The following is a 25,021-nucleotide window of genomic DNA, read 5'->3' as shown; positions in this document are numbered from 1 at the left end:
TTTCCTAAACATTATTTATCATATTTGCATACATAAGGTTGATAAGTAATAATAATAAAAAAATGGGAAAATTAAAACCTGATAAACTATTTGAAAGCCTCTGAGGTTTGTTAGAGAATGCTGGTGAAAAAACTCGACGCCTCAAACTCTCCAAACAGTTCAAATCGCGCCACGCTAGACGCTCAAAACACACCGCAGCGGGCCCTCCATGTGCCTCCACATAGACATCTTTCTAGCTATCAAACTGCACTATTATTTGTTGGTTAATAACATGACATTGTACTAAAAAATGATGTGAAAATGTGAAAGAGACTGTACATTCCTAAATTAAATCCTGCATACAAAAGCATTAACCGATTTTGGCCAACAAATTCCATGATCTCTCAATGAAAATCTGCAAGGAGGTAAATGACTTCCACCCCCTGTGCCTCACCTTGACTGACTCCAGTGTGCTCATCTGCTCCACCTCGCCTCACTGAAAATGCTGCGTCTCTCCGTCAGCCGTGGCTTTGATGTTTTAAACATTACCATTAATAATGTTTTGAGCATCAGAATTAATTGCTCTGCAACTCTGTCCTGTTCTCTTCATCCTAAGTGGAGGCATGCATAAATCAAACCTAACTACCTTTGTCTTGAAATTTTGAGGTCAGGAGTTTGGGATGAAACCAAACTTTTGCATATCTGTGAAGCTCTGCGAGCGTGTGTGTTGGGAGCCGGCGAGAACAAAGCAGGGACGGTTTGAGTTTGTTGGCTGAGTTGATTACATGTTGACGTATGTGCCACTCGTGCTTTTTGAAAATGAGGCTGGTGGTTGCGCAATATAATGAGTTTGGAACAGTTTTTTAGAAATTTGATGTGATTTCCATGTTCCCTTAGTCTTTGTCCCAAATCTGATGAAACAGTGCTTCTAAATATAGAATGCACAAAGTTTTGGCATAATTACTATACTGCTACATATGTCAGTTTATTATTTTTTCTTAACGAAAGCAGAAATACTGGGCCTGTCAAATCTGTGGTTTTGGGATGTCGCTCACAGCAAGATGTGGCAACTTTTGAATTAGTTTGAATCAGTCGTCAGAGAGGTATTTTTGTGACTTCCAGATGTTCTGTTATCTATAATCCCCAGCTGTGTTCGAAGAGCTTAAATGAGCTGGAAAGTTCCTGTCCAAGTTCTGTTACACTCATCAGGCTTTGAGAAATGTAATTACTGCCTTTTTGAGTTCATGTCGCTTAGCAACTCCCCCCCTAAATAAACACACACATAAAAACCTCTTCCATTTTCATTTAGCCACACCTCTTATACACCAAACACCTCCTCTGGAGTGGCTTTGGCAGTGTCCAGGCTGCAGGGGCCCTGTAATCTGAAGACATAGTGAGGAATGTGTGAAGCATCCAAGGAAACATGAACTGCTATTTTCCCACAAGTATGAAAAAATAGAGGTTACGGCTGTGGAATCTTTCTGACGCAATCAGTTAGTGGGATGGCCTTGGTACGTTTGGGATTTGGACGAGGGCTTTAGCCAGGACGCTGTTAAAGTCTTAGGACTTAAAGATCTAAACTGGGAAAGTGAGGGAGCTGCTGACGGAGGTAAAAATCAAATGAGGAGAACCGGATGAAAACATTGCATGAACTGACGGTTGGGCCCAACTCCCCGATTGGGAACACTCTATTGTTCCTGCTTATTTATTATTATTATTTTTTTAACAGGCATCTATTGGGCACCAAATTAATTGTTTGTTGGTCAAACAGTCATTAAAAACACAGAGAACACAGTGGCTTTTGCAGAGCTGTGTGTGGGAGCAAAGAGCTAAAACAGGAGAAAGCGTCACTGATGGGGCCCCAAGAGCTCTTCCTACAGACCCAAATGATTACCACTCTCCTGTTCGCTCTGCCATTCTTCAGGCATCAGACAGAAGATGAAATTCTCAAACACAGAAACGGAGCAAACTTCAATGCGTCCGTTACTTTCCTGATCTAATTATGCCTGCACCCATTATCACTGTTATATTCATCACAGTGGTGCGTATTTATAGGGTCTGTTTTCATCATACTCTAATCTCACTCTGAAATTTCCAAGCAGGAAGACAAAGCATGTGAACGCCATTATATATTTTTATGTTTGGGATGCCATTAGCGTATGACTGCCTCCTTTATTTTTTCTGGATTTCTGTCTTCTGTATATAACATGCATTCAGCTTGGTTTTAATTTTCACTTCGTCTTTGTCAATTTGCTAAATGCCAATGTAAGTCAAACCTCAGACTACTGCTGTTTCTGTGGCATCATAGAAAAAAAATCTAAAGAAATCAAACGAGATATTAGGAAGAGAATAACGAACTTTAAAATATCTAACTGATCATTTTGTGCAGTTTTCAGACGCCTGGAAGGTGTCATGTTTATCTGTTGAAATATTTGGGTGCAAGTAAAAAGAAAAATCCTGGGAGATCATCTTATGTTTTTGTCCCAGAGATTAACATGATTGAACTGAGATGAATCGATCAACCACACAAGAGCAACATACATCGTGAATATGTTTGCTGAGGTGGTTAAGAAACTGTTTTTGTACACTGTCAAGGAAGTCATTTACTATAATTGGAGGAAAGGTAGAGGCTATTTCACCTAAAGCAACATAAGAAAAAACAGTAACAGTACAGTATACAAATGCCTCGTTTCCACTGAGCAGCACAGGATGGGACGATTTAATTTGCTCTTTCATGGGTATAACCCAGTGTTGGTTATACGACTCAAGAGGAAAGAGACTGGAGTCAGCAGTTGTCGTGTACTCAATATATTTCTTTTCTTTTATCTTCTGTTTCATACCTTACAGTTCAGTTCCATTCAGATCAGCACAACACATTTGTCAAAACAAGAGGGAGAATCTCCCCCTCATCTCAACCACCTGGTTTTTAAAGGATGGGCTCCCATCTGAACTAATTAGAGGGGTGGAGTCATTTTCAGCTAAAAACAAACAAACATGTGCACTAAACTATACCTAGAAAGTGTCTATCAAGTTACCATTAACTCAAACACAACTAAAAACAAAACTAGAAACAAACAATCTGGAATCCAGTCAAAATAGAAATGCATCTCTCCCTCTCTGAAAATGGATTTTCCCAATGAGGCTGATTGGAAACACCAGGTCCTTGTCAGCGCTGCTCATGGGCGCGCTTCCACGGCAACACAGGACCAGGTGACCTCAAAGAGATGAGAAACATGATTAAAACAAATCAAACCACCTCCCAAAACAATACATTCACCCAAATAACCCAGAATATATAAAGAACATGCAAAACAGCACCTCTTAGGGAGTGAGTAAATCCCTCACACCCAGAAAGTGCTTTCTATGGATAAATGAGCCAAAATTCCAGCAAACCATTGCAAGAAACTTGTGGGAAAATAACTGGTTCACTAAACTCATATAAGGTCAAAACGAAAATTCTTAGGCAAATTTATGAAAAAATACATATCTATCTCATTATTTTTGTTAGCTTTAATAGTTATTTATTATAATTCTACTAAAAAAACTGAAATTAAACTAGTCTAAATTCATCTTAAAGTGAAAAAAATAAAATATTTGTCTTTTTACACTATGTACATTTGAATTGAACTGCATGTCTTCATCCCTTTAATATTGCAACCTCAACAAAAAAACTCTGTGTTCCTGTCTTTCCTTTCTCTAAACCCCTTCTTCCCATTTCATTCTTGCTCCGAAAGAACCCGCTGCCTCCTGTTCTGTGCCCCCACAATGTTGCTCCCAGTATTTGGATATATATTTAACACCCACATGTGAGGCCTGGTAGAAGTGCCTTGGGAATGGAAAGAAAAACAAGCATGCCCTCTGTCCTGGCCCTTTAGAGCTGGCCTGCTATAAATACCTCCGGGTGGCGCGCCGGTTCCAGCACCAGTGGCATGGGAACCTCTCCCCCCTCCTCTGGGCCATTGCTTGGCCACTCATGTCTTGTCTGGGAAGCTTGGAAGCCTTTAGCCAAACAGCCTAGCCTAAAGGGTGGGTGGGTGAGAAGGTGTGTGCAAAATGTGTAGTGCAGGAAAAAAGGGGAAAAAAATAAAAATAAAAAATCAACAGAAAATGCAGGGCTTTGTAGCATTGATGGTCTTCCTGGTTGTTTTGTCTGCGCCGTATAGGAGCATCCCCGTGTCTTTCTGCTTTCTCCCGTCCTGTCATCTCTCTTTTCAAAAGACTTCATGTATACTGCATTTATTCTGTTTTGCCTTATGAAGATTGTATGAATATGTGCTTTTCAAAGCGTAAAAAAAAAAAAAAAAAGAGAGAGAGAGATCCCCCCCCCTTCCCACCCCTTTTCAATGCTGCGGTGAAGCGTTTGTTATGTTACTCCCCCAAAAATTGATTTAGACTTTTCAAAGGTTTGTTCTTCTCAACGCTGTCTCCCCATGTCGATGCACGACAGGCTCAACTCATATTCTCAGAGTTTGAGGTAATAGTTTTAAACTGACAGACTAAACAGACTCCCCGGCTGTTCCACCTCTATGGAATGAATAGTTTTATGTGCACAACCGTACACACAAAGGCTGTGTGAATGATTTCATCTCTTGATCGTTTTTTTTTTTTTTTTTTTTTTAACCCAAAATCTTCTAATTGTTGTTCAGTATATCATATGTAAGGACACATGATGTTCATGCCCTGTGCTTTTTAAAATCATAGATAGGTTCTTTACTTTTGCACACATAGTGCGCTTTTTATCTGGTTATTTACCAAACTAAATCCACACATCGAATATCTCAGCTATCCCTCCCCAAACGCCTCCCACCATCCTAGTTCTGTCCCTTTTTCTCTCTCCTTTGCCTAATGCTCCACATCTCTCTCTCTCTCTCTCTCTCTCTCCTACAAGTCTTACTTGTTATTTTTTTGTACAAGGTCCTTTAATTAAGTTTGACATAAGCACAGGGATTAAATATGCGGTTGAGCCGGGAGAGAAAGGCGCTCTGTTACAATTTCAAGGCCAGCTGTAAAATGGAACCAGATTGCAACACTTGGAGCTGGAAAAGTTTGTCGAAGGAGGTTTCGAGCACAGCCAAGAGACTTCTGAGTGTCCAGCCAAAAACATTAATATTAAAGCTCCTTAGGCAGAGAACTAACACTAAGTCCGATCCAATGATTATTTCTTTTCTTGCTAAAATACTACCATCGCCTCGAGCAATGTGTTAAAAGTTGTCTGTCCGGCCAGATGAGTGATAAACCTACATGGCAAAACTCTGCTGCCAAAAGCTTTCTAGAAAGCATAGTTTGCTGCACATTTATGGTCCATGGGTTTAATGTATTATTTCCTTTGGGAAACAACAGCTAATTTGTCTGCTAGTTTGTACATAGTTATCACAACCTGTAAACAAAATGGTTTGAATGGATCCAGATGTCTTCATTTGAAGTCGCAGCTTTTGTTATTAAGCAAGTTAATTAATTTCACAAATGAGGACAAAACTTGAATTCAGCCTTTAACTCCTATGCATGGGCCTGTGGGAGATCCTCAGTGATGAGAACCCAATGTGAAAAGGACACATTCTCATAATATTTACACCAAAAACTTATAAAATACTTTAATTGCACAAAACCAAGCCACCCTCTGAGGTCCTTTGGTTTTGTGCTCCAGCTGTGTTCTTTGAACACAAAAAATGCTTTTCATAAGATTACCATAAATGTGTAATTTACCAACTTATTTTTTTCCAATTTTTTTTTTCAGATGCCATTATCATCACAATCCTCACTATACATAGAAAGTATTAAGAAATATAACACAACTAAATCAAATACTATTTGGAAAACCCTGTTTGATTAATGACAACTTTAAAACGTCTCTGACATGGAATCCAAAGATTTTGCGATAATTATGTGTGATTATGACCCATTCCTCCAAACTATCTTCAAATGTTGAAGGTTCTAGGGTTTCTGCAACATATATGACAAAACCCTTTGACAAATACGGCAGTGGGAGGAGTTTCACTGGAGCTTGGCTCAGTGTGTGCCAATACAAACATCCTGACACCACATGGCCACGAGTTAGCAGTTCCACTTCAGTCTGACTGCGGACTGAAGTGGAACCCACATCATGATGTTCCCACCTGCAAACTTCACTTTTGCAGTAAAATAAAGGGACGATGTGCAGAACCGTTCTATTCCCAAACGTGGCGAGTGCAGTGACATCTGTGTACTTCAGCTTTGGCATAATGTCATCAGTGTATATTCTCCTGGTATTTTGCTCTCTCGCTCAAGTTGTCTGCAACAAGCTTTAAACAAGTGCCGAGCTTTAATCATGTGTTTTTACTTACGCAAGATCTTCTGCAGTGAGTTTGCATGAAGGCCATTACCGTTAAAGGAATTACTTATCATTTTCACGGGGGGAAAAGCTATTCCTGCTATTCCCAAGTCTTTCTTGAGCTCGCTGTGAAAGCTCCTTGGCTGTTAGATAGCTCTTTTGATTTCTATTTCCTACTCCTCTCCAAGAAATCTTGTGAGGGGCACCTGGCCATGACTGGTTTATGGTGAAATTATGTTCCTTCCAATTCTGAATTATGGATTCAGTGGCCCACGCTAGAACATTCGGAAGTTAAGAAATGCTTTGGTAACCATTGCCATTAGTGTGATTTGCAAGAGTAAGACATTTTTGTGAAGGTCTCTTTGCTTTTACCAGCTATACCACTCTGAGCAATACTTTGGAAATGAGAGACGTTTTTACAGGCCATGATAATATTAAACCAGCAAACTTTGACAAAGCAGCTGGAATACTTGCTAAATATTGACAGGTTTTCTAAATATTGACTAGTTGTCTTTTTGCACATTCTTTCCCTAATCTGCTCAATACTTATCCCACGTCTCATTCCCTTTCTTTGAAATTAAGTTAAATTATTGATTCTTTTTTTTTTTTTTTTTGTATGTGTGAATTTCTTGGGATGTTACTAAAATCCACTGTGAAGTTCATGTCAGTAGAAATATTTGAAAAAATTTCCAAAAACTTTGATTTGTTCAATAACTATTTTACTTGCTGTATACCATAAAATGTATTTTTATAGCCGGAGGAATGAACAAAGTAATTAAAAACAGAACAAAAATGGTCGTAATTTCTGTATTTAATTTAAAGAGTAAAAGTAGAAAAGAAAATTGTTTACCTGGCCTAATTGAATTTTCATAAGCATAGCCGGGCTTATGCTGAAATAAAAATAAAATCACAAAATACAAAACAAAACAAAAAACAACAAAAAAAAACATCTCAATGAAGTGAAGACAGAAAATTAACAATGGGTCCTAAATTAAAAATATACATGGGTTTTTACTATTATTTTATAATGTTATCTATGGTATTAATTCATTATTTTTGTTTCTGAAGCAAAAATATTAAGCAAAGAATTAACACCTGCTGAATTCAGTGGTGATGTTCATGTTTTTATTGAGCCGTATATTTATGTTTTTATCATCCTGCTTTTTATAGTGACAAGATCAGAGCGAGCCAACAGATATGAATATGGTTTCTAATGCTTCTAATCCACGTAATCATAGATTTTTTTTTTTTTACTTAAAATGTTTCAAAAACATTTATTTGTTTTTTTCTTTTAAGTGAGGCAAAAACAGTCGCCTTCTTTTAGCCAGCTGATCCACAGAGGCAGCAACAGGTCAGGGAGGGACAGTGCTGTGTTACTGACATTGTTTCTTATTTAAAACACACACACACACGCACACACACACACACACACACACACACACACACACACACACACACACACACACACACACACACACACACACACACACACACACACCTCACTATATGATAGAACATTTTGGCAGTTTTCAAAACATATATATTTTTCAACTCTTGATATGCTGTAACATCAGTCTTTTAACCACGTGAAGAAAAGGTGATCACAACTCTAAACCATACTGCATCAGGAAAAAGACATTCCACATGCTATCACTCAATCACTGACACCAAATATAGAAATATAGGGTAAGATCAGCCCCAAGTGCACCGAGCGTGTCAATAGGATTTTCTTCTGTTTTGAACTCTGAGAGGTCTCACATGGAACTTTGCATTCTTAAATAACTCTAGCAAAATGCTTTAATCTTAATGAGTCTGAACAGCAAATCTCTCATCTGCAGCAAAAAGGATTAGGAATTCAGAAAAAAAAAAAGAAAAGGAGAGAGACCGACGTTCCACTTTGATGAATTGTGTTTCGAAAATCCCTGGGCATAAAGTTCCCCCAGTGAACAAAGCATAAGACGAGAACGGATGCTTTTTTAAACAACACAACTTATCTGTGAAAAACAGAACATGCATTTAAGTGAAGACACAAAAGCAGAGCTGATTCCCCTCCTCTGCCGATGATAAAAGTGACTAACTCCTTTTCCTCAATCTGCTTTGCTACTTTTGGAATCAAACCTGGAGTAGCTTTGCACAAATTATTGTGCATTGTGTTTTCGGTGCCTCATCAGTGTTTATTTATTCTTGCCTGACGCATTCTGCCATTGTTAAGAGTAAATAAATGACTTCATAATTTTTTTTTTTTTTTTTTCCCCCTCGGAAAAGGTTTAAAATGGATGATGCTGTGATGAAAAAGGAAGCTGATGAGCCCAGGCAGTTTAAGTGGCAAAAAAAAAAAAATCGGGGCTTCTGAAACCACAAAAAAAAAGTGGCTGCTGCTTCCTCTGTACTCTGCTGTGGGTTTCCATGTTGTTTGAGGAAGATGAGCTTTTCCACTTTAGTTATAAATTTTAGCTACTTAAACATGCCATTATGCCGAGGTGTTTATTTGTATTTGATTTATGCATTATTGATAATATGTTAATGTAATCCAAATCAAAGCAGTTTGGTGTTTACTTGATTAATTATTACGCTGTGGTGTAATTTCCCCAAACAGGCTCTCTGAGTGGTTGGGGTTAGAGCAGTAAGCCTCTGGCTTGTTCAGAATGCTCCAACTACAAAGAGCCTTGCTGCCCTGGGACCTGGTCTGGGTTCCCCCCTTCCAACCCAACACCCACCCCTTTAAATGCCCCCAGGCCTTCAGAAATACCCTAGCTAATGTCTGCTGCATTCATTTTACCTTTGCTTTCAAATCCACTCCTCCTTTTGTTCCCTGTAATAGACAAATCCATGTCTTGCCGATGCAGGTCAAGCATATAATCTATATAAATAAAAAAATAAAATAAAATTCTCAGCTGTAAAGGTTTTTGAAGTCAATAACAATATCGGTAAATGGGTTAAATGGCTAGCTGCATTGCAAGTGTTCTATTATTTTGCGTTGTGAAGACACCACCGTGTTGTTAAGTGTAGGTTGTGAGTATTACCATCCCGCTTGCCCCGTATTGATCTCCCACTTGCATGGATATCCACTCCAACCACACTGAGCCCAAACACCTGGTCACCAGAACGCTGTGAATGACAGATAACATCTGGGAAGTCTTCTGCTATCACAGGAAACATTGTTCCTATCTCCTCCTCCGTGCCCCCTTCCTCCCCATGTCCTGCTCATAAGCACATCCTTCTTATCGATTTCTCATTAACCCCTTCTAGACTGTGAGTATCTCCCCATCCAGACACGCAGACATCAGGAGATTGATTAACAACATAATGACATCACTATGGCTGCCTGTTCTCATCAGTTTGACCAGGTCTGCGGAGAGATCCTGTTCTGCACTCCTCCCTTATGTTTCCAGGCTTCCGTCCTTCGTTTTCCTCGATACTCAGAAACACTTTCTTTACTTCCCCCGACAGTTTCCTCATCATTCTCTGCATTTCCTTCCTTTTAGTTTGCCAATATTTTTATTTTTATTTTTTCTTTTTATTTTTTTAAATGGCACTGAACCTCAAAGCCAGCGGTGACTTTTGATATGGGTGATGGAGCTCAACGATCCGAGTGGCACGGCCAGTGGAGGAGCTACACTCATGCTACGGAGAGAAAAAGTTAGCTGTCAATGAGTTTTCTATTGCTTTTTTACTTCTCCTGCCAATTTTGAGTTGGCCTTGTCCTACACTGTGTAAGGTGTAAATCACTCTAAGAACTGTAAAAAATAAAATAAAATGGCCGTACACCAAAACTGGTAACGCTGAACTTGCGATTTGAGTTGCCGTTGATGCCCAATGGGCTGTTTATGTGTAAAGAACTTTTAAAAACTGAAAAAAAAATTGATTGAAAAGATTTTTTGCTTTTGTTGAGCAAAATAAGGGACTCGCTCCGCTGGACCACAATTCACACGAGAGCCACTGTGGAGCATGTGTCTCCCTGTTTAGTTTCACAATGGGCAGAAGAGACGCGTGTGTCCGTTTGGAGGCACTCCACGAGTATGGCTGCCACTTAGGTGTTAATTGGCGCGTTCGTCAGCACTTAGCTTCGGTAGTGCTCGTGTTTCGGTGCAAGCGAGTAATTTTTGAAGTTACAGTGAGAATGCGTACAAAATTCAAAATAAACTCATCTCTTCTGGGTGGGGGGGGGGGATGGGTGTTTTTTGGATTTCTCTCTTCTGCCTCACAGTCTGCTAAAGACATGCCCGCTTGCAGAATGCTGTGTCTGTTTTAGTACGTCTTCCCTCCGTTTCTCTTCCAACAGCTCTGGTGGCAGGATATAGTGTGCGTTTGTTCGGTTATGTTCTTCCAAACCACAATGGAAGTAAGTTAGAAAAAGCGGTTGATTTAAGCATGGCATGCCTCCATCAGTCCCAGTCTCTGATGTACAAAGAGCCCAGAGGAAGGAGCTTCACAGCTGTTTGTAAACTATGAGAACAGGAAAGGTCAACAAAGTAATGCAGCGTGCTTTTTTTTGTAACACATTTTCATCTCTCTCTTTTCCATAGTGAGACAGCAGGGCTGCACCCTGCCTCAGTAGTACTGGTGCATTTAAATTACTGTTCTTGCCTGGAGAATAATGGTGAAAGCATAACCCCATTGTATTCTTTGATAAACTCTGGAAAATGCATGGTATAAGCTGGGAGAGAGGCACAGTTTAAGGGCACAATTGCCTTGCAAATCTACCATGGCAAAGTTTTTTTTTTTTTTTTTTTTTTTCTGAAAGGAGAGAGGGAGGAAAAGAGGAAGGGAGAGATGATGGGAAAGAATGGTGGAAAAGGGTGATAGAGGATCTTGCATGTGGGTTACAGTCGAAGGGGGAACCGAAGGGGAGTCTCCGTTTCAGGGACATGTGTTATCTCTGGGTGCAGAGGCCTTTGTTTGTGGGGCACAGAGGTGTAGATTTCTTCTCCATGTCAGTGCCTTTATTTGGGGCTCAGCACTCAGGGGACAATAGAGGACTAATCCACTCGTGAATCAGGATTAATATTCAAACCACAAATATTAATTCGCAGTGCAAATAAAGGAAATGCAGAATCTGTCAAAAAACTCTCAAACAAATAAAGAACAAAACAGCCAGCGATGTTTGACCAAAAAAATAAAAAATAAAAATACCCTTTCAAAGTCTTTTCATACGATGTGCATTATTTTGACCGGGGGCCTGCCGACTTGCCTCAGCATTCTGTTTGATTTCAGTATTAATCTTTATAATGAGTTTCTATAGAAGAGTGAGAGCTGGAGGAAGCTGAAGAGCCGCATGTTGTTTTTGGCTATTCTCCTCACTAAGCTCTGGATTTAAGATCTGGATTTGAATATTTATGATTGAAAATAATGGGGGTTATAAAAATAAGTCCCTGCAGAGCCGGGCTGTAAGTTATAGGGGGGTAGACGCAATGCCTCCCACATGAAAGGAGCCTGAAGAAGTTGGCCACTACAGTCTGATGCCAGTGAAAGCCTATGGTTCTTCATTCCGGCCCAGTTGAGAGTTTGATCCTGCTGAAGATTTATGATCCCAACAGTGTCATTCACTCTCAGTGCTCGCAACAGTGCAGAATTTATTAGAATTAAGTTATTTAGTGCAGTTTACTTTAACACAAGACAAGAGAAAACAAACCAGCCCTCTGGGTGAGATCATTTGACTTGCTTCAAACACAGTTGGACTTGTTTTGAGATTGAAACAAGTGATAGTGTTTGTAACTGACAGTTGAGTGACTTACAGGATTCAAGAAAATGTTTTAAACATGCTAGTTTGAATATAAAACAAATGACACTTTGCCTCCTAGTGCCAGTTTTTTTTTTTTTTTTTGCATCCTCAGATGCTGATATTCAACAGAAGTGTGGAAGTAATATCTGCTTTCTCTGTTTGTGTCTCACCAGGAGAGTAAAAGACAAAAATCCTTATTTTCTTTTAAATTACAAACTTAGTAGTTTTGAAATATCTGGGAGAAAATATAGAATCTGTTTATTAAACATTTTCCCATTTAAATTTAATTTTGGCCTGCATGGTGGTGCACTTGTTTGCACAGTTGCCTTGCAGTAAGAAGGTCCCAGGTTTGAATTTCGACCTGCGATTAGTCCAGAGGGGTTTGCAACTTTTCCCTGTGCAAGTGGTCCTCCTACTATTCAAAAACTTGCATATTGGGGCAATGGTTTTCTCTAAATTGCCTTTGGTGATGGACACGAGATCTGTTGGAGTGTTTTTTGCCTCTTGCTCACTGACAACAGGAGACAGGCACCAGGCCTTTGTAACAAAGAGATGATAAGTGGATTTTGACAATTGATGTCTAAACCCATTTGTATTTATGCTTTAAAAAATGTCCAAAAAGGTTCCTTTTCCAGACTATTTTTTTGTCTGGAAAAGTACGAAAATCAAAGCGTGGTTCAGACGGAATACTGAGAGTTACTAATAACCCTATAATTATTTGTCCAGAGTGATCATAAAAGAGAGACAATAAAGTTTTTTACACAAGATTAGTTTTTCAGTGTAGTCTGAAAAAGCAACCATGTGTGTCCACAACACACCCCTTTCTGCACACACACACATACGCATAGGCACAGTAATCCCACAATGGGGGGTAGAAACCTGTTGTACACCAACCTACAAAAACCATTGTGATGTTCAAAGGGGCTTCATGGAGGCTCTGGCCATTGATAAGCTCTAATGTTATATAAAAAAAAACTGTAAACTTCATCTTTTATACATAGTAACATAATGTGAAAGGTCATCTTATCTTAATCCTCAAATCAGCAGCATCCAGGCCCATGCCCCCTCCCCATTTTTCATGAAGTTAAAGAAATAATCTTAGAAGGCACTCCAAAGAAAGCCTGCATTATCTTCTCCACTAGGTCCAATCAGAAGATGTCATTAAAGTGTGCCATGAATGCACTGTCAGGAATGATTATTTCTCTTTTCTAATCGGCCTCAATCATATCACAGAATCAGCTGGACTGTGAGCTCGTGGTGAGAAGTGTTATTATGTCCAGTGATTAATCATCAAGCACTACCTTATCCCTCTCAGACACACAGCAGACTGCTCGCATGTTCACAGACCCAAAAATAAAAAATAGAAGACGTAAAAACTTTCATCTGCATGCTATTTGCTTCATTTTCTCTACTCTCACAACTGTGTCTGTTAAGGTAGATGGTCTATATTGCGTGAACACCATAGCTGTTGTTTTAGGAGCCATGTTACTCGGCAGCTTTGTGTGCAGTCTAATGAGAGTCAAAAAGCAACAGTAATAAGGCATTGCTGCTTTTTTTTTTTTTTTTTTTTTTTTTTTTAGCTGGTTTATCCTTTTTAGTGAACAATTCAAAAACCAACCATCTTGTTTTGACTAGCCCTTCTTGATCTGTTTCAGCATGCCCCTTCCATACCTACCAACAGAAATTTTGATCAGCTTAAAACAAAAGCGCCATAGAAATTGAGTAGAAATCATATACACAGTTACATGCTGAATTAATGCAGGTCAAAGAGGTTATTATCTCAAGCTTCAGTTTGTGCAATTTGTTCCCCAGGAATCCTTTGTTCTTGACTAAAAGTGTGTCAAATGTAGACAGATTGTGAAATATTTATTCCATGACTGAAAATCATATTAGAGTGTCGTTGTTTGTTTCGCTTTTCCATTCCACCCCTAATTTGCCAACAGTTACAGGGTTTTTGGCAAAGTCTTACAAACAGACATCAACTTTAACACAGTATGCCCCATCCTGTAGCCTTAATTAGAAAGAAATTGTAAACAACCACGCCTGCCTTTTCTTTTGCAGATTATCCATACTTTATGACTGAGCGTTTGAAGTTATGAGGGATTCTGAATCAGCACTGCAGGAGCGGTACTCTTATAGGACATTGTTGTCTTCAATTATTTTCAGTCATATTCCCGTCTGTAAGAGGCAGAGGGTCATTTATTATTTAAAGATGCAATCTTTGCTGTTTATCTGAGATTTTTTAAAACCGGGTTATCTCTTCACATAGCATTTTTTTGATTAAACGGAACAAAGTGCAATAAAACGCAGTTTCAAATAGACGCCTGTCTCTCCAGAGCAAGAGCTCATCTGCCATTAATGTGATTTAATATGTACGGTGGCAAGCAGTTGCAGGGAGACGAGAGTTAACGAGCAACAGAGATGCTTTAGTATGTACATAAAGGGGCTTGCACAGACACTAACGGGCACAGACACACACAAATACACACATAGTTACTGACTAACAATCTCATATATTTGTCTCCCTATGTTGTAGTAAAGGAGATGGCAGGCTCAAAGAAGAGATGCCAACTTTTGGAGCTATGGAGCGCTGTTTGAACAATGACTGATTAGTGCCTTCTGCATTTGACTAAAAATCTCGGATGCAAACATCAACAAGAGCTGAAAGGAAAAAAAAAATGCATTCTAAAACGATCCGAAGAATATTATTTGCTAAATATGACATTTTTTGAGCAATTTTTTTTTGTACTCTGTAACAACAGATTGTTAAACTGTAGTTGCAATTTAACAATCTGTTGTTTCTGAATAATTTCCAAATAAACATCTGCCAAACCTGAATCCCAGCCGTATATATTAAAATCTATGTGCTTAGAACTCCATCCATTGCTTTACAGCGTTGCTTTACACTGTTCTTGAAAGGAACAGATATTTTAGCAAAATGGCTTTTCCCTATAAAATGTGTATTATCTATTTAATAAAACAATCCCTACCTATTTCTTTCTTTTATTAGTGGAACAGAAATTGTGGCGAAATAATGAAGAACATTGATTTTGCTCCCTATTTAAACATTCCTCAGAAAATAGGATGAGCCATGCTTTGGTGCAATGCTGTTCTATTGTGCCATCTTCCTTTTTGTCATGTTCATTGTGATTTTTAGATGTAGTAAATGGTCCAGGTCTGCACTGGTTTTTAAGCTGAGGGTCTGATTTTCTAGCAGTTTTGCATTAGAATAGATTGGCCACAATAAAATGTGTGGTTTATGTCCCGTAAGCTGCTGTATAGAGTAGATATTAGGTCAAAGTAAAAAAAAAAAAAAGAAAAATAAAGATAAGATTTTAGAAAGTAGTGAGTGGTACAAATCTGACTCCAAGCGTTCAGTTTGCTGTGGAAAAAAATTGCCCTGCACAAAGTTTGATGGCCCATATACGACATTTTATTTTATTTTATTTTTTTTTTTCAAGAATGAACAATCACTGTCTCTGTCTCGCTGCTACATCTCACTCTTCCCAAATCCCAAATCCCCACAGCTCCTCTGGTGGACCCTCTTATGTTCACTTGTATCCACAAACTGCACTATCACTGCTGTTAGTTCCAATGCTTAACTTTACCCTGAAGTCTTTGCCCCTGAGACCCTGGTGTTGGGAGATTAGTCTAACCTCAGCCGAAGCAGACAAACTGCAATCAATACCTGATAGGAACAATTCGCCTGGGTCAGCTGACCTCGTATGCCACTAACGGTAACCTTAGTAAAGTCCTAACACTTCCTGGGTGACTGACCCCTGACGACCTGGGCAGATAAGGTCAGTCTGGCCTGAGTGACCCAGAGCCAAGAGGCCACTGTCCAGTTAGTCTAGCCGTCTTATAATGAAGTGGTCAGTATTGCCTTTCTGTCACTCAGCAATTACCAGGAGAGATATGGAGTCATAGATACGTGCTGAATGCACGCAGAATCACCAGCCACAGAATTGCATTCATGAGGCAAAGTACCGGTAAAGTGACATGTAAACTACTCTAATATTGGCTCGTAATGACTGGGAGCAAAATGGATCGAAAGGAGTCTGACAATTGCAACGGAGCTGCTTTACATCTGAGTGTGCAGGCACAGGAAAACGCCACAGAAAAACTCATAACTAATAGCTGCTTTTAAAAGTCTGATGGTTTGCTCATTTAGAAAAGCTGAGCTGCCACAATGAGGGTTTTTTTTTTTTTTTTTTTTTTGTCTCTCTGTTGAAGTGCTACAAATTCCTTAAATATCAGTGAACATCAGTCAATCCTAAACACCTGATGAATGCTCAGTCTACAGGAATCAATGTATAGATGAGGCAGGTGTAGCCAAGAGGCGGAGCTGTGACCACATTTAAAGGACAAACAAACATGCGCCTCTTCTGGCCATTTGTGCTCTTTCGATACAGGTCACGGAAAAGGGAAATCCCCAAAGCCACCCAGCTGCTGCCATCACACACTCTGTGCATTCTTGTATCTGCTAACTATTTAGTCGTCAGTGATTTGGTTAAGTGGAATTGACTTTTATCTGCGGTGTGCTGTGGGGCTGCCACTGGCAATTCGGAATCCCCCTTCCTCAGCTCCTGTTTTAGCCCGGTGTCACATCCAGCACATTGCTATTGGCAGCTGAGCTGGGCCTAATCAATACCCCAGGTCAGGGATCGCCCGCGGCTCTGCTGTGGGTGGGCTATTGATCCGACACACACACTCCCACAGGTCTCACCCGACAAACCCTGGAAGTCGTGGCCTTGGACGGAGCACGAGGGACGGGCAGGCAGGGATGACAAATTAACAGCGCTGCTCTTCTTCTGCTGCAACTGCTGACAAAACAGTGTCATAAAAATAATTTAGTTATTGATTAGCAAGTGAGACACTGTGCCCCCCTTATTTAAAATCGCTTGAAAGAAACATTATTGAAATTGATATTTCAAGTGGATTCTAAGAAGCTGAAGTCAGGAAAAAAAACACGCACACTAAAAGAAAAAAGAAAAAAAAAAAGCAAATGAAACATTTCAGCTGTGCGCAGCTTACAGTCACACTCGACCTCTGCTGCTGCTGTCGGCCTCGTCTTGTTTTTCTCCCCTTTTCACCGGTCTTGGTTTGTCTTTGCTTTGTGTGGATACTCTGTCGTCACTCTATCAGACCTGCAGCCAGAGACTCTCAAGTTATTTTTCAGCTGCAGTTTTAAATGTTGCTCCCAGGGCTCCTTATCAGCGCCACGCTAGGAACTCATGGGAACAATTAAACACAGGCTTTAACTCCAGCCTAACCACAGAGGTAAAAAAAAAAAAAAACATTGCACAGTGCTTCCAAATGGATGTAGCTTCAAAAAAGCAATTCAGTTATCACAAGCTGTCTGCCGATCCCAGCCGCATTCCCAAACTAACTCTCAGTCGCTGTGGAACTATTGGAACACATGACAAGCATATTTACCCAGCTTCACAAACCAGGCCCTCGTGGAATTCAAAGCCTTTTCTTTTTCTTTTTTTTCTTTTTTTTAAAGACGTATTTTTTTATTTATTTTTTTATTATTATTATTGCTGGAATTGACAGTTGAATAAATAAGTATTGTTTATGAGACTTTGTTGTCATGTGCTGGAGATCCTCTGCAGAACAGGCAATTATATATGCTATTACAGGAATACGACTTGTTCCAGTTACAAGGAAATTAAGTTTCTCTGCAAATCTTCTTTTCATTTTTCATCTGAAAAGTCTTCAGTGGTATGAGAAAAGAAATTACTCACAGCAGTTCATTTGCTATTAAATATAATCTTGAAATCATGCGAGGCTGTCCAGCAGTGGTAGCATACAAATAATTATAGATTAATTTTGTTGACTCTGAAAACAGATGATTAATTTTGAAGTCTTGATGGAAATCATACTGCTCTGGTTTGCCTCCCCTGAAAGACATTTATTATGTGCTCATATTTCCGGGATGAGGCACAGAAACTGCGGGGCTTACAGAGGACTGCCATGGAACTTTTGTTTTCCTTTGTTGTAATGTTTTCCAAGTGTGTTGAAACCATCTCCCTAAGTCCGGTCTTTCTTTCTCTTCTCTTCTTACTCTAGGCGATGCTGTCATCTTGATATGCTGTTCGTGTGACCTGGGAGTCCCTAAATCCCAAACCACATAGCTTTGGAAAACCCTGGAAATACCTGGAATTCTAGGAGTATCTCACCAAAACAACTTCAGGTGCCCAGGCACCGAATCAATAGCTTTACGCTTTTCATTCATTTTTCTGCACACAAAGAACCACCATCGCGATATTAGTAATTGTGGCTGGGCCGTCCACAAGAAGCGTGCCGAGACCAAGAGGGCGTGACCTTTCTGCACGCTGACTTCAAACAGACACCCGAATTGGAGACGCAGTCAGAGAGGGGACACTCAGACCGAAAACCTCCATCAGGTAAGGCTGTGAAGACCCCACTGCTTATGCGGCCCCGTAACTGAGGTCTTTAACATTTTATGGTCTTTGTAGCTAACTTGCTCCCCACATGGTTAGTTTGTTTTAGGATTTGGTGCGAAGCAATGTCTGGCTGAGAAATATCCCATCTACATGCCCTGTTTTCTGCTTGTTGCTCTTGGATTAGAGGTTCTGAATGTGTTGAAATTTCCTTCCATGCACGCACACTTCAGGTTGGAAGCTTAGGACTCATATTGGCAACGTTCAGCAATATGTTGAGGGAAGCATTGTTTTATGCAGTCACTTTTGCGTTAATCCTCTTCTCAGCTTCATTCACACATATCTATGAAGAAAGAACAGAGCCTCGGTTTTCACAGGTTTTCTGTCACATATTTTATCGCCATCAAATTAACCTCACAATCATGCGGTGGGTGTGTAAACATCCAGGCAGCTTATAGGAACGTTGAAAAGCTCACTAACAGCTGATTTGAAACAAAACTGTTTTACAACGAAGTTTGAGCAAAAATATTGTGAGGAGTTTAAAGTCTGCAGAGGATTAATGTTGTTTCTGTTGAGTTTGATCATAATTGGCCACAGCTAATGAAAACCAAACAAATATTTACTACAGATTAAATAAGTTGTAACTGCTAATGTGGCAGTTTTCCAGCAGACAGTCACTGACAGTCTGCACAGGAACCCCGAGCCCTGAAAGGTCACTGCGTTGACCTTATCCAAGCATGCGGATAGAAAGTTGAGTGGAAGGAAAAATGTGAAAGGAAAAGGTACTCAAGCTCTATGTTTAGCCTGTCACATGCCTTGTGTTTGATCACATGTCAACCAGAGACTGTGTCTGGAAATATAGGTAAGGAGGAACAAAAGACAGGGCTGTTTCTCACTATTCTAAAATTAGCATTTCAGATTGATTCAAATTTAGATTTTCATGTATAAACAAGGTCCTAGGGTCTGGAGAAAGAGTGAGATTTGGACTGATGCACTGCTTTGAGGTCCAGTGTGAATTTCACTAGTCAGTGATGATTTGGTGACCCATGTCTTCTGCCTGTTCGGCCCGTTGTGTTTCATTTAGCCGTTGTCTCTTAAAGCTACCTGGGCTTCCTTAACACCTCAGCTGAGTTACAGTTTGATAGTCTCCTTGTAAAGCTGCATTTATGTAGTAGTTCTTTAAAAAACAGCCCTGACCATGTATCTTAGAGTCCGTATTGTAATGTACAATACATACATACCTTTCAGTTGACATTTCAATGTAAAAAACGCTTATTTCTTATTGATCTTTTGTAATAACATTTTCAGCAAGTTTTTAGTCAATCTTTCAATGACATTTGAATTTATCGGGGTGCTTCTGTGTGTGTATATCTATTACAGTAGACATACAGACGATGTGGTGTGTGTGTGTGTGTGTGTGTGTGTGTGTGTGTGAGTGTGAGTGTGAGAGGGGAAGTTCATCTATTTCACTAAATTTGGCACGGTGCTGTGCGGACAGAGCTGCTCTGAGTTAGATGCGTGATGTTTTCTGTTAGCGATTCTTAAAATATAGAATTGTTTGTTAAAAGGGAGAAGAAAGAAAGCCATGAAATGAGTCAAAATTCAACAGCAACCTTCTTGAAGGATGTGTTTTCTGAGCATCTTCGTTTGTTCGTGTTATGACAGGATCTGTGAGATCATTTTAGCAGTTTCGCTGCAAACCAGACTTTATGCCACATTAACCAACCACTACTTTGCTTATCTCTTTACCAGTGTAACATCCTGCTGTTCAGATTTATTTCTTAAAATACATGCCTTTGTTTTGCACATATTCCATCAATATTATTTGATTGAGAGGAGACAGTTAACATGATCCCATCAGAAACGGGGAAGGTGCACATGCCAACGCGTGGCGAATGTATGCAGTTACATATAGTTAATGTGAAATGAAGTGCAAACCAGCTTCAAAATGACCTCAAAGTAACATTTACCAACTGTGCGCTTTCGTGTTTTCATCCTGAAAGAAGTGTGTATGCCGTCATATTTAAATGTTCAAAATCTTAGAAAATCCAAAGTGGATTTTTTTTTTGCTGTTAAATTGTGACCACAAGCTCACATTGTATGTTTGTGTGTTTATTGAAAGAGTTTTTGGTACGTCTGTGAGTTTGACATCAAAAATGTCAATTTTGTGATGCACAGACCTTCAACTTCTGATTTTAGTTTGCCAGTGCATCTCTCCGTCGACATTCAAGTCCTGGACCCAAGTTATTGGCACTGTACCAAATAATTTTGTTTTTGAAAACATGTTTTCGTTTCCCTGCAGTGACTTTGACTCAAACGATATCAGATATCCTTCATTCAAAAGGTAAAACTGTTTATCGATGACACAGAGAGGAGATTGTTCTTCACTTGAAATTATGCCTGATAATAAGAGAAATTGGTTCATGAAATCAAGGAAGAATATTTTAACAATGGAAGAAAATATGGCACAACCAGCAGGAGATGAGTCACTTGGATTTAAGGATCTAAACACACTTGTTTTGATAACGAGAATAAGGACAAGCAAACAAAGATAAGTCTGCGTTTTACTTTATTATGAAAGCATGTTAAGGTTGCTTATATAAAAACATACAAACAACAACAACAACAATAATAATAATAATAATAATAATAATAAATTGTTAATGCAGAAATCGTCACTGCCACAATCTGGAAATAATTTTCAATAAAATCTGAATTGAGATCAAACAGATCAGCTGCCTTCCAAGGAGGGGAATGATAATAAAGCTGAATTCAGGAGAAAAAAAGAATTTCCATCTGGGGGGAAAGCATCATCCCTCCCGCCTCTCCTGCGTGCTGAATTAGGGCTCCAGGGCTCCGACACTCGACCTTATTTTCACTGTTCTTCTGCAGCCAGGGTTTCTCCCCTTTGGGGGGGTTTCCCCGTTCAAAAAAAAAAAAAAAAAAAAAGGCATGCATGATTTTATACATGAAAGATATATGTAATTGGACAGTGGTGCCCATGCTATACATTTACAATTCTAAACAGGACCTGTAAAGAGCCGTTTCCCGTTTCCCTCGGCCTTCCCTCTCGCAGACTTGTATTTGCAGACAGTAAGAAGCATGACATCAAAAGGTGGAATAAACGCAGGTTGATGCAGTTGTTGTAACTCACATGAATGTACAAAATGCTCAGAAGCTACCAGAATATGGCCCAAAACGCCACATCATCAGTATAGCTCAGACACTTTGTCTTGAAGAAAAAAACAAAACAAAACAAAAAACACAAGATGATTTGGATTTGACCTCCAATCTGTCTTTGTAAATTGAAGTGGGCTGAAGCACTACAAGTAATACATTAAGGATTGTAAACAAAGCCTCTCTGACAATACAATATTGTTTTTCATATAACAGTTTTCATGAATAGTGCCATCAAATTTTAGTCAAGCTTGTTTTATTCATCAAAGAAAAGCATAGGCTTAATTGTTGTTATTTTCTGTTAATCACTTCTTTCAGCTAAACAAATATACCCCCAAAATACACCAACCTCAAGATTTCAGTTTGGACATTTCTGAGTAAAACTAGACATTTTAAGACACTAAACAAAGCCTACATCAGGAAAAAAAAAATTGTGCCTTCCAAAAGCACTTTTATTTCTTAAACTGTTTACATTTGCTCGCAGTACAATAATAAACCTCAATGTGTTTTATTAGGATTTAATGTAACAAACCATTTAAAGTCTATATAACTGCAGTTGAAGGTCTCAGAAGTTTGTTAGGAACATTAGTGAGTAAAAAAACCCCAAACAGACCAGCAAACACATGACATATCTAAGGTAATAGGGTTAGCTTATAAAACAACAACCTAGACTATAAACATTTATCAAACAGTGTTCAACTCATCATCTGAAAAATGGTAAGAGTGTACACACAACCTACCAAGACATGGCAATCCACCTAAACTTATGTAAAAGGAGACAATGGTGTCTCAGGAAGAAAGTTGGAGTTTGTAGAAAGGACCATTACTAGTGTACAGCATAAAACTGACTTTTGAGTGGCAAGACAAATCCCTTTGTTGAAAATGTCCACAAGTCATGTAGGAGAAAAAAAACAAACAATAAACAAACAACAACAAAAAAAAATAAAAAAATGTAAATGAAGGTGCTCTGGTCAGAGCAGACCCAAATCAAGCTTTGTCTTACATGCAAAAAGGTTATGATTGGCATAAAGCTAGCCCTGTGCGTCACCCACAGTGAAACATGGCTTTATTTGGCAGTGGGGGATGATCTTCAGCATAGACTAGGAAGTTGGTCAAAGGAGATGGGATAATGTGAAGCTTAATGAAGAGTAATCCTGTAAGAAAGCATGTAAGGCACTGTAAAAGACTCGAGACTGGGACGTCACCTTACAACAGAGTTATGATCAGATGCACACATTTTTAATCTATACATTATGTCAAACTCCAGACCAAAATCCAGTTAGCAATTAATAACAAAGCTTGAAAATTCATCTTCCTAGTCTCCCCATCAAATCTGACTGAGGCTGAGCTGACTGGCAATGAAAACAGAACAAATTCTTCTGCTTCTAGATTCGCCAATTGGGTAGAACCCAAAAGATTCAGACCCAAAAGATCTGAATCTGGAATGCATCAAAAGCAAGGTTCTACAAAGTGCTAATTTGAGAACACTAATCACACGTTCTGTTGGTCTATCAAATAAAAACCCCCGTGAAATATATTGAAGTTTGTGGTTGAAACCTAAAATAAATATAAAATTAAAAGCTTGTCAACACTCTTGGAACGTACCATTTCGCTAAAATGTCAAAAAAAAAAAAAAAAAGTCTCCATTAATACCTGCCTAAAATAATCCCCTTGAATATTAATACACCAAGTACTGGTAACAGGCTTCCAATAGTCCTGCATGAAATTATTAGAGTTATAAAACAGGTTCAAGATGTGTGTTGAAACTGAGCTTTCATGAAGTGAAGAAATGTGTGATTCTGTGCACACATGTAATCCTGTCAGATGTGAAAGAGAATATGAAGTCATTGCTGGTCATCTGACCTGGGGGAAGGTGTGACCTTTTGGATCAGAAAAGCAGTTTATTTATTTTGTTTGTTTATGTTGACATGTCTCCCCCTCCCCCCCGTTATAAACAGAAACAATGGCTTGTTTAGATGGTCGGGTTTTGTGATCTAAGTGTTGATGTGGCCATATTTAGCTTTTGTTATATTCTTCTAACATGGTGTAATCCACACTAGTGTCATAATTTGATTGCATGTGTTCACGTAATCAAGTAGCTGTTGCTATGGACTCTTTTATGGTAAAAATAACCATAATAATAATAAAAAATAATCACATTTTACACACAACAGATGCAAAAAAAATTAATCAAAATAAGAATTTTTTTTTTTTTCTATTACTTCAAGGTCATCTGCATTGCAAACTTCTATGACATGTAAGTTGTGATAGCAGGCTGCCTTACAGCTATTTCTAATATGCAAGGCCTCTTAGGATATGTTTCTATTTAAGATCTGATCTTATGAGGTTTGACTTCACTTTCTGTTTATGTCTCAGTGTTTATAACCAACTCTAGCATGAAAGTTAGCATTTTATGGAGTGCTGCAGACCTCTTGATTTTATGATCTTCGCTCAACCTTCGGTGGTGTACCTGTCATGCAAAAGTAAACACCTGTACTGTTAACCTTCTTTACAAGCTAACACCTTAAAAAGGAAACAGCTCTACCAGGCACTTGGTTTTATTGGTTGCAGGAACACTGAAGGCTATACTGAGGGGAGGGGGGCACTGGGGGAGGCCCTCACCTCTACTGAGGTATTTCAAGTTCAGAGGCCAAAGCAGTTGATGGACAAGCAAAGCTCTGTGACCTCCACCCTTCCACAGCTTGCCACACACAGCAAATATCAGTGGGGCTTACCGGCAACCTGAACAAAGTTTAGAGTTTGAGAGCTTACAGAGGTTAAACGTACCTCAGTTACAGTCACACAAGTGGGGAGGTGAGCTCCCACGCTGTCTGAAGGTTTGATCCCACAAAGCTTCAAATGAGCTGCTGTGGACTGTTTTACAACAAGGAATTGTAATGTCTGTATTTCCCTTTGTTTCCTTTTTTTTTTTTTATTTTAGAAAAGAAACCCAGCGAGTGATTTCTGATGTGCAGGCAAACAGAAAAAGTGAAATTAGATAGTATTTGAAGCTACTGAGGTCATCCTTTATTCTGGATTTACTTACTGTCTTTGATTAGGTTAGCATTCCTCATTATGTGTAATTATTATTTTATTATAACCGTCTATTTACCGACAATCAGATTTGGGTGTTGTTTTCTTTTTCTTTTTTTCAAATTCCATTCAAAATGATTTCCTTCCTCTGCGCCACATGTCATTTATTGTTATTTTGCTTCATGAATTATTAATAGTTATTTAAAAAAAAAAAAAAAAAAAAAAAAAAAAAAAAAAAAAAAAAAAAACTGCATTCATTGTTGTTTGGTCCAAACAAGACAGATGACATCATCATGGCTAGGATTTGGATTTGACCTCAGGGGAAAATCTTAGATCTGTACTTGCCTTCTGTGTCGCTTCTACCTGTCATCTTTCATCTCGTCGCGTCCCCCCCCC

The 25,021-nt window shown here is 39.1% G+C and overlaps 1 protein-coding gene across 2 annotated transcripts in view; it reads left to right on the top strand.

Annotated features, from left to right (window-relative positions):
* The window catches only part of zfhx3b (zinc finger homeobox 3b), a 355,565-nt gene that overhangs the window by 177,410 nt on the left and 153,134 nt on the right, over nt 1-25,021 (top strand). For both annotated transcript variants that reach the window (XM_015049272.1, XM_015049125.1), the window contains exon 4: nt 18,081-18,418. The gene's annotated coding sequence lies outside the window, so the exon portion shown is untranslated. The remainder of the gene's footprint in view (nt 1-18,080; nt 18,419-25,021) is intronic.

The sequence above is a fragment of the Poecilia latipinna genome, unplaced genomic scaffold (genome assembly GCF_001443285.1).
Source record: "Poecilia latipinna isolate Pla-1442-1.1 unplaced genomic scaffold, P_latipinna-1.0 Scaffold3, whole genome shotgun sequence".
NCBI classification, from domain to species: domain Eukaryota; kingdom Metazoa; phylum Chordata; class Actinopteri; order Cyprinodontiformes; family Poeciliidae; genus Poecilia; species Poecilia latipinna.
Note: the sequence above shows the minus strand (reverse complement) of the source record. Positions and strands in the feature narration are given on the sequence as shown.